Here is an 11,345-nt window from a genome sequence, read left to right as displayed (position 1 = left end):
AATTCAACTGATTTCTAGTTCGCATAAATAAGACACTGAACTAGAGGTCAACACATAACAGCTAGACAGATCTAGACTGATTGACAGGCGGGTACCAAATCACACTTAATTATAATATGAGAACTCTCAGAGATAAGTAATAAATAGCAACTAAATTGGTTGACATGTAAATATGTAGCCCCTCACATTATGAACCTAAAGACGTATTCATCCAAGATTCACATAAAACGCGAATACAAAATCAGCTCTTTCCTAATGAGCTATTTTCTAGCCAATCGCTTTTTCAGCTTTTATGAGTGAAGCGTTCAAAGCAGTTATACTAAAAACTAATCACTTGCCAAGACGTTGTTTTCATGGAAGATTCAGGCAGTACAAATTAAGATCCGCAATGAATGTCAAAAAATAAAATCATTTTCAGTTGATAAGAAGAGAGTAAAATGAAACCAAAAAAAGAAAATCTCATTTTTCTAAATAATCAAAACTTTTTTGTTAGGTCGACCAAATTGATTTTCCGAGCTCTACCAAAGCAACAAAAAGACCCTGATTGTCCAAATTTTTGGCTCCGCGGGCAAAATTTGAAGAAACAGGCCAAAAAAAGCATTTTAAGGTACCTTCTGGAAACTTTTGATTTTTGACCAAAAATTAATGTTTTTTTTTCAGCGCCCCCCCCCCCCAAATCAACCCCTGACCACACACTTGGAATCCAGCATGAGACAACCAAAATTTTGTGATCATCAAGAAAATAATCTTTAAAAAAATTATTAACTTTCTCAGCAAATTTGTTTTTAAAACCCTGCAAGACTCAAGAACATCTTAAAATAGGGTAAAATAGGGTAACAAAAATAATTTGAATTATGCAAAGTATGTGCGATCCCCCCAAAGAAATACACTAAGCCTATATATACCTTATCAGAAAAACAAAGTTCTTCAAATAAAATGATGAAAACGCAAACCTCCCGTCAAAGTTGATGACCATCAACTTAACTCAATAGAGTACTTTTCACTATTTTTAGAAAGTCAAAGCAATTGTTGAAAAAGTGATCCAGTGAACAGTTAAAATTTTTCATCATTTCTCAAAAACAACTCGGGTTGACAAAAAACACTTATCACACAATTTCATACTCTTCATGGACTGAAAAAAAAACTGTATGAAAGAGCAAAATGAGCACTTTTTCCATACCATGAATTTTATAATAATTGTTTTTTGCCACTTTCTAGAATTAATTAACACGCTTTTTGCCATATATTTTGTTCAAAAATTTTGCGAAAATAGCAAAAGCATTTTTTTGTACTACGAAATTATATGATAAACATTTTTTCCTCAAATGAAGATACAAAAAAAAGTTCTTTTTAAGATTTGTGTTTCATCCAAAACACCACAAATAAAGTTTTTCTGCTTTGGTGATATTGGCCATGTAAGTTAATCTTAACCTTTTCACGCAGAAACATATACCAAAATTGTTTTTTTATCTGTATGGCTAGACAATTTTGGTTGTTGAGAAAAAATCTTGTTTTTCTGCACATTTATGTATATCGTAGGATACGAAAAAAATGCATTTGTTTTTATAAAAAAAGCTTGCTTGTATTTTAAATTTATTGAGCAAAAACACTCAATCTGTACAACATTATACACACAAAATTTCAGTTTTTGCATAGAAGCAAGTTTGCAATCAAAAAAGGGATGAAAAAATGCTTGTCAAACAATTTTCTTTTATGAAGTTTGTGTTCTCAGCACTTTTGCCAACAGACTCCTATATGGACACATATAAAAGGCATTGTTTTTGTTTGGACGTCAACCCACAAAATGAAAGATAGAAAAAAGCAAAACCAGCTTAAAAAAAACGGAATCAATGACAGAACAACAAAAACATGGGGAAAAACCGGTCAGGCGAATATTAAGATGCCAAACTGTGTACTGGATAGGCGCACAATTTGGTGTCTGTAGGTCACTGGAATTAATAGATAAGCCTTTAAACACAGTTCACAATGTAAGTGGATTCCACCTACAAAATTTCCGTGGAGTCCGCTCACACATATTTGTAATTGTAAGTAGATTCCGCTAACTTATGCGAATTCCACATACAATTTGCGGATTTAACGTACAACTGCAGATTCCGCGACAGCTGAAGTTTACAAAACATATTATTTTTTGTTTGTGGATTACACCAACTGTTCCGAATTCAGAAAATTTTGTTGCGGATTCCGCAAAATTGCCTGTTTCTCGATTAATTTTTAGCAATACAGTGTTTTAACTGTTTTTCTGTGGAATCCAAACAGCAAAAAAGATCAAAGAAAAATACTAATGTTGTAGATTCTCCAACAATTATGCTTTTGGCCTGATGTGGAATCCGCTTACAGTTCACAAAATGCACAGTTTGGCCTCGTAATAAAATGAGTAATCAAGGATCCACAACAGATAAAAACAATTGAATGAAAAGGTAAAAACAGACCAACTTGCAACCAGACAATGGACTCGTACAAAACGAAGCCAAGGAAAATGACGCAAAATTTTTAGGAAACAAACATTCCTACAATAAAATTGACTAGGTCAAAACTTGTCAACAAACGCAAGAAACAATTCAATACTTTAGAATACGTTTTCAGATGAACAGTAACCAGTAAGTTGGCTACGGAAAAACGTTTTGTTATCAGTTCCTTTTCATAATCATTGTTTAAACACAAGCAGACAAGCAAGATCCGAAAACAAAATAAATCGTTTTTTTAATAGAAACAATTTTTTTCTAAATGTTCTAATATGAAACAAATTATACTGCAACTGTCTGCCATGTCAATTGAGTATACACCTCTCGAAACAAAACAAGAAACAGTAAAAAAGACTTCGAAGGCCTGTGTCTATACTTTAACTACAGATTCCCGGGTGACCTCCATAAACCGAAAATGCTTATCTTACAATTCCATACAACGAAAATGCTTATCATACAATTCCATACATCAAATATATGGAAAAATGCTTATCATACAATATCATACAATTTCAAAACATCATTGAGAAATGATTCAAACTAGTTTTTGCAGCTATTTGAAGCAAATAACACAGTCTGGTGATGAAAAAAAACTCTCATACAATTTCCATCATACAATTTCCATATATTACAAAATACTTATATTAGAGTTTTCTTAACATTTTCTGTATCTTTGGAATTGTACGAAATTAAATGATAAGCATTTTTTTCATATATGAAAACTGTATGATAAGCATTTTTGGTCAGCCCGGATTATCACGACTACCGAAGAACCCATTTCAAACTTTGAGAAAAATTTTATTTTAAGCATAGTCACAAGAAATGTTTTCATATAATTAGTAACGTAAGCCCATTAATTTATAGTAACAGTCAATAAGGGACAAAAACACGATAAAGGAGATTCGGGAAAGGATATTTTTCGAATTACCAGAAATTTTTTAGAAAAGAGCTATTTCAAAAACTGTTAGCAAATAAGTTGATGCCAGTTTTAAATGACCATTTAAAACCACGTACTCCATCTGCACCATGGACATACGGAACAGTTAAAGTATTGAACAGACAAACTCTTGTAATTCTAAGATGTTCAAATAACTGAAATGCCTCCAAAAACAATAAATCTAACACTAACTCATTTGTTTTGTACAATTATCACACCTCGAAAAGAGCGCCACCTTGTAAAATTATCACCGTTCTAAAAAAAACTACCAATACAAATCATTGGAAGCAAATTCAACAAAAAGACTACGAGGAGATTATAATCCAACATTCATTTGACTCAGTGGCGGATCTAGGATTTTCTCGAGGGGGGGGGGCGAATTTTCAAAAAAAATTTCAAAAATTTTGTCGAACTTTTTTTTAGGTCGAACTAAATGATTTTTTGAGCTCTCCCAAATCACTATAAAGACCTCATTTTGATTAAATTTTCTGCGCCGCAGGCAAATATTTGAAAAAAGGCAAAAAAAAAATCGTTTTTAGGGTCTTTTTGGAAAAATTTGACTAAAAATTCGCATTTTTTGATGCGCGCTCCCCCCTCAAAATAAGTATATATATATTTCAGCCAAAAAATGGACGTCTCAAAATAGTACAAAGGGTCGGTGGGAGGTGGAATCACTAAGATAAAAGCGTCCGCCATCCCCCCCCCCCCCCCCCCCCGCCCCCTCCATCAAATCCACTGGTGATTTGATTAATGATTAGGAAGAGTATACACAAAAAACTAAGGAAAATAAGAGACCACTGGGCGACCCCGATGCTTTTCTTGAAACCAGGACACATGACAGTTTCTGACTTTCCGTTGGCTTAAGCAAAGGATGAAGTGTTTGGTTCAAACATAGATTTGCGAAGCTTATCAAAAAAATTTAATTTTAATTTTAGAAAATTCATATATTTCTAAACGAAAAAAAAATCCGTAACAATAAGAATTAAAAATTGAATCAAGAGTTTCCTTACGAAAGTTCTTTTAACAAATTTCACTGAAAACCTTATAAAAAATCTTCTAAACAAGCGTTACTTGAACCCGGCTTGAAAATTTCGTAGCAGGGCAAATCAATGATAGTTGCCACATCCTTTGTCTCGTTCAGAGTAGATATTAAATGAAGCAGTTCAAAAAGCAACTAAGCATTTTTAAAATATGCTTATTTGATGTATTATTCGACTACCAAAAAATTGTGACTTAAAATTGACGCAGTTGTTAGCAACTAGCTGAAGCATTTGGCTTGACAAAGTTTTGATTACTTTATCGTGACTGACAGTTAATGGATTGTAAATTTAAAAATCTGGAAGTAATTATCCTTCAAAATTATAGAAAAATATGTAAAAACAGAAGCGGATTTGTTTTATTTCGAGGATAGAGGGAGGCATTTATTGAAGATATAGGTAGGGTTCAAAGTTTGACGATGAAACTCTTTGAAAGGACCTAGCTGGTCCAAACTTTGAGAATTTTCATTAGAAGGCGAAAAATAGCTCGTATATCGTAACTATAGTTTTAAAGCCGTTCTTGCTGTGGAAACATCTTCGCAAACAATATTATCAATTTAAGTTTAAGGACTCAAATTAGTTCTTTGGGGGTCTAATGAGCTTGGACTTAATCTTTATGCAGCCATAAAACGACAAATAACAGAATTGAAATATTTACTTGGTCTGGCGTCAAAAAACGGTCATATCTGTTTTGACGACACATATATTCAAAATTCTTGGGGGCATATATCAGAAGATTGAGATTCTCAAACATAGATTGCAGCAGTAATTTTTCGGAATTATTTGCTGGATCTTTTGTTGTTTTATTTCGATCCTCTGCGCAAAATTACTTAAAAATTTTATCCGCTTTTTGTCCAGACCAAGTAAATCTATCAAAACTTTTATTTGTCGTTTTTTGTCAGGGTAAAGAGTAAGTCAACCTCATTAGCTTTGTAGAGAAATAGTTTGAGATCATAAAATTAAAATCTATAATGGTGCATGCGAGGATGTTTCCAGAGCAAGAATATGATTTCTTAAGCAACGCCGCCAGTCTTTTGTCGTCGGTCTTTTCTTGAATAGCAACGCCAAAGTCTTTTTTTTAAGTCGCAAGGGAATTTTTCTTAAGTCGCAAGGGAATTAAGTCGCGTTGTAAAAATGTTCAGAAAAAAATCGAAACTTGTTTGAGAAAAAAAACAAGCTGTAAAAAATATTCCGGCAATTTCTACCTAAGCTGGAACAATAACTTTGTAACAGCTTCCATCAGCATGTGAACTAGTTTCTGATTAACATATTCTGATTTGTTTGGGTCGTATTAAAATAACATTAAAATTAACAGTTTCAAGACATTAAAATAAATAGTTTCAAGGATTGGTCCAACATTTCTGAATAACAACAGATTCATAGAGATAAATTTGTTTTGAATCACCCAAGCAACCAAAAAGTTCAGCTCAGATACTAAACGAAAAATACCTTTGAAATGAATACAGTATCCTTATGTTACTTTCTTAACAGTTTATACTTTGTCCAAATGGTAGTGCATGACATTGTGGTGAATACAACAGTGAATCCAACTTGGTCTTCATTGGTTTTCATAATTCCCGTTCAAGAGCCGCAAGATTACTATTGGAAAGTTTGCCGCAATTTTAGTCAAATATTTTGTTTGCAATTTTTTTATACTTCTGAAGAAATTGAAAATCCTGCATATGTTGCACAAGTAAACATGGATGTGACAAATGCCAATTTGATGTACCATGTTTACTGGTTAGAAGATTTTGTTCAAAGCGAGCTGAAAGACGTGTTCGACTCCAAATACAAACAGATAAATAATTTTGTCGATGGTTATGGTTGTTGCGTAAACCAATATTTCGACTACTTTACAGTGGGTCTTCTGGAAATGATGTTGACGCCTGAAGAATACTATGGGAAAATGTCAGATTTTACAGACGAAAACAAAGAGCTTAATGAAATATGGGCCTACTATTTACCCAGTTGTCAACAGAATATAATTACGAAAGTGGGATATGGAATCGGCGAGTTAAGAAGACATAATCATTATTTCAGTTTACCACCGCAAGAAGAAGGGTTACCATATATGCTGAAAGTGGATAACAGTTGGTCACCTCCGATACCTTATTCAAACCCTGGGGATTTTCTGACCTTCAGATGGTTTAAGAAAAACGTTATGTGCTTAGAACAAAACTGGATTTGTGAACAGTTTGAATAGATCCTTTTAAAAGAACTCATATGTTAAAACCTTACATGTTCTACGCTTTATTTCAGCTCTAGTGTTTTTGAAATGCAAACCTAACAAGACTGCTCCTCATATCAGGGCGACGCCCTGAATGTTCTAACTGCCTCTTAAGGTCTAAGGAGCAGTAATAACATGAAAAAATTAAATATAATAAAAAAAATGATATTTTTTTTTAATTTGAGGTTTTTTGTGAAATTCATCCTCCCACACGCCATATAAAGTGCAAAGTGATAGGTTTCGCTCCGAGTAACAACTCAAATATGGCAATTGATTTTCAAAAACTCCCGTCAAAAATGGTTAGTTAAAAAGTCTGAAGAAAAATCTGTCTAGAATTTTTGTCTGAAGAAAAAAAAACCCACCCGAGCACAAATATTCCGTTACTTTTGTTACGAAAGTCGGAACAATAATTTTGTCGTTATGGTGTTTGCTCAAACCAATGCTTGATTTATTTTACTGTGACTCATCTGGAAATGATGTTAACAACTGAGGAATTATATGGGAAAAAATTGAGGTTTGATATTTAATATATACAATAGAAGCTAACCATCTGAACTCGTAAACTTCGACTGCATCTTCAGCTTTGACTTGACATGATAACGATAAGCGGTAAAAAAAATATTTGATTAATACTCCGACAGTTTTTTTTTTTCAAATTAAAATTCGAATCTAATTAATTTGAAAGCTTTCAAAATGGATCAATTTAGCTACGAAAAACCTTAATTCTGACAAATTCTATTTGAATCTTTTGTTTTGAGAAAAAAGTAGTTCAGTCAACAGCTGTTGTAGATTCTAAGCAGAGTGGTAAGGCGGTTCCTTTCAGATCGTCAGATCGTGTATTCGGTCCCCTGCCATGGTAATGATCGTGTGTGAATCTTACTTTACCTCTAGCGTCAAATCTAACACCGCTTGACCATTTGCGGCTGCATTAGTGGTGCCAAGTGAAAATTCTTGACAAAAAAGACGGCCTTATGTAAAAAAAAAAGACCGAAAAAAGAGCTTCGTTGAGCTCATTAACTCAATATGAATAGAAGGGGCAGAAGAAAAATGGACTATGCTGAGACAGGCGTTCAATGAACCTCTACGTAATGCAAAAACTACACTTATCATTTATTTTTGTGATATACATTGTTTAATGCTGAAGAGGTAAAAAAAAATTGTTTCAAGTTAATTCTGGCATCAACGTTTTCAATTTTCATATGGTATTAAACATTCTTCTGAAAAATGGTACTTCAAACATAAACAATTTGAGAGCAGAAATCAAAATGAGCACAATTACACTGTCATTTTCATCGCAATATGAAACATAAATTTGAAACCAAGGGCCCAGATAAAGAGATACTTTTATCTGTTTTTTTAATGCATATGTTGTCCTGAATCCAGTTCAAATGGGTAATTTTCTTCAAAAATTGGACTTTTTCCAAATCTTCAGTTATTTTTCACTTATAGAAAGACAGCATGTAAAGAACCTTACACAGCCGGGTTTCTCGATTGGAACATAATCTATGAACTGAACTTTTCTAGAAAAGTCAATTTTCAAAAAATTCAAATTCGAAATTGACTTTTCTGACGGTCAATTGTTTTTCTGAAAAACTACAGGCATAGTACTCCAAACAGGAAAATTTTTCAGAATCTCAATTTGACCATTGATATTGCATTTGGCAGAGTAATTTTTGAGCAAAGTCACAAACTTTTTGACCGTTTTGAAGTTTCAGAGTGACTTTTTCGACGAAAATAACTTTTTCTATTTTTCTACAGAAACTGAGATTTATAAGTTTTTTCCGGTGGATTTCTACCGGTTTTCTTTATTTATTTTCTATCCCAGTTTTCTTTTTTTATTTTTTCTTTATTTATTTTCTTTAATTATTTTCAATCCCAGATTGGAGAGGATAATTCTGAGAAAAGTCAAAAATTAAAACAAAACGGTCGAATATCCGAAAGCTTGACTTTTCCGCGGGCCAAAACAATTTTGTGGAAAGAAAACAAATCCCAAACGTTTCCTCAATACTTGTTTTTATCAAAAGGAAATAACTGATATATTAAAAAAACAACCTCACTGATATCAAACTATTGATTGATTTAAATTTTGGAGGCTGCGTATTTTATCTAGCAGCCTACTCTGCTCTACATTCTCGCAGTTAGCCATTTTATTTCGACAGTGATGGGTGATAAATTTCTATTGGACTTGAACAAAATACAAAATTTAAAAAAATTTCTAAAAACAATTTGGTAAGTAAGTGTCATAGCACCGCTCCGTGTGGTCATTATCAGGCTAGCGGCCTGTTTTCAGGTGCCACTGAAGAATAATCTTTTTGTGAGGATCAGAGGAATATCATTGCAAAGATATAATGATAACAAGACTGCTCGTACCAAGGCAAAACCCTGAGTGTTTCGACTGCTTTTAAAGGTCTATGAAGCAAAAAATAACGTGAAGAAAAATTTAAAGGTAGAAAAAAATGAAAAAAAATTGAGTTTTTTTTTGAAAAGCATACCCCACACGCCATATAAAGTACAAAATGATAGATTTCGCTACTTGTAACAAATCAATTATGGCAAATAAGCTTCGTTGAACTAATTTGGAACGATTTCTAAGACGGATTAACTCTCCGCTTACGCGTTAATAGTGCGAAATATATCGCGCGTTTATTGTCCCAGATTGGCCAAAATGGCAATTTTTGAACCCCCAAAACTTTACGAAAAAAATTACAGGTGAAACATTTTTTCAAATTTTAGCTGAGGACAACAATACCTTTAGCTTGACAAAAAAAATTCCGTGAAAAATGGCTGGTTAAAAAGTCGAACTTTGTTTGAAGAAAAAAAACCACCCCGAGCACAAATATTCCGTCAACTCCGTTTTCAATTCTCAGTTTATCACAACCGCCAATTCCCCGGTGTAAGTTCCAGGTCTGAATCAGGCCTTGAGCAGGTCTGCATTTGTGAGAAAATCCATACCTGCCTCAGTCCTGATTCAGAAATGTCAATGCCCAAACGAAACATGCACCATGTCAGGACAAGATCTGAAATAGGCAAGATTTTAAGATGCTCAGATCTGGTTTCCAAGTTTTTGTTAAGTACGGGAACTTGCAGGGAGATTTTTTTTGGACCCTTTCATATTGTACCGACTTTGTTCTAAGCAATCTGTTTCTAACACTTTATATAAATTTCTCAACAATCTCGTCACTAGTGGATATTTATTAGTTTTGTTATCATTATATTTTAACTGAGTGTTATCTTCAACGCTACTTTGTACCAATCTATGACAAAAATAGAAATTTTGACGATAAAGTTCTGGGCAGCACCTGTTTCGATTGAACTATTCAGTCCATATGGCAACTTTTTTGATAACTGACTTTCTTGAGAGGCAGGCTGATTTTCATAACAGAAATGAATAGTTTTTGACATTTTGTTGGTCAACACAATACGTTTTTGAAGCTCTCTGAGAACAGCATGAAACGCTATCATTCTAGAACTGTATGCGTTTTAGTCAAACTTCTTGGAACCTTCTTGGAAAAATTTGACCAAACATTGGTATATTTTTGCCAAAAGCGCCTTTAGACAGTTTAGTTTTAGCGATAGTTGGTTGGTCAAAATGGACGCTAAAAAACAATTTTTAAATAGGGACAAATAATGGCCTGAAAAATTTTTAGTTTCGCGTTTGAAAAACAGTTTTTTGATGGGCAATTTACTTTGCCTACGAAAACTATTCCGTTTTTTAGATGGTTAATTTAAAAAAAACAATGGTCCAGCTCAGGGGCATTTCTAGGATTTTCTCAAGAGAGGGAGGGGAGTCGATTTTCTCAAAAAAAAAGTTTTTAGTCGGCCAAAATGTTTTCTGAGCTCTCACGAATTACTATAAAGACTCTATTTAAGCGTCGCAAGCAAAATTTTGATTAAAAAAACGGGCCAAGAAAAGCGTTTTTTTATTTTGCGGACTCTTTCCCCTCAAAATCAAAAATCAGTATATATTGGGGTTTTTTCCTTTTCCACCAAATTTAAAAATGCGAACTTTTACAAATAATTTTTTTCTGTTAACTTTGTCCGATTGTTACAAAAAGCCATTACAAACGTGGTTTTCATACTTAACCTCGTAAGACCCCGACTCTTTTCTAGTCCCACTTTGATTTTTTCTGAAATTCAATCTTTAGGGTCGTTCAGCCAAAACTTGAGATCTCAACATAGTATAAAGGGGGACCCTTTGAGTCGGCAGGGGGTCGTACCCCTGAGGTGAAAGTGCGCCCCTCCAAAGTCCGCTACTATTCCTGCTGGTATCTTTAAGCCAGAGCGTATTATCATTAAGTTTTGTTAGTATTTTATGACTTTACCGAAGCTATCAAAGCTCTTTTTCCTCAACCCCCCCCCCCCCCCCACCTCACACAAATATGAAGTTTATGGTCTATCGAGTGGTTTTTCAAGGTTAATTATGAAGACCAAATATGTTTGTTATAGCCTAATTAGTCGGCATGTCAATTTTCATGACAATCGGACAAAGTGAACAGTGACTTCAAATATAAAAATTTGCATGTGGGGGGGGGGGGAACAGAGCCGCTATTGACTTTTATGCCGTTTTCCCATTTGTGATTTGTCAATTTCTTAATTTTTGTTCACGCAGTCGAATTGTCATGAAGATTGGCATGCGAGGTGACTTGAGATTGGCATGCAAC

This window comes from Symsagittifera roscoffensis, chromosome 1 (genome assembly GCF_963678635.1).
Source record: "Symsagittifera roscoffensis chromosome 1, txSymRosc1.1, whole genome shotgun sequence".
In the NCBI taxonomy this organism is placed as follows: Eukaryota; Metazoa; Xenacoelomorpha; order Acoela; family Convolutidae; genus Symsagittifera; species Symsagittifera roscoffensis.
This window is presented reverse-complemented; position numbering follows the sequence as displayed.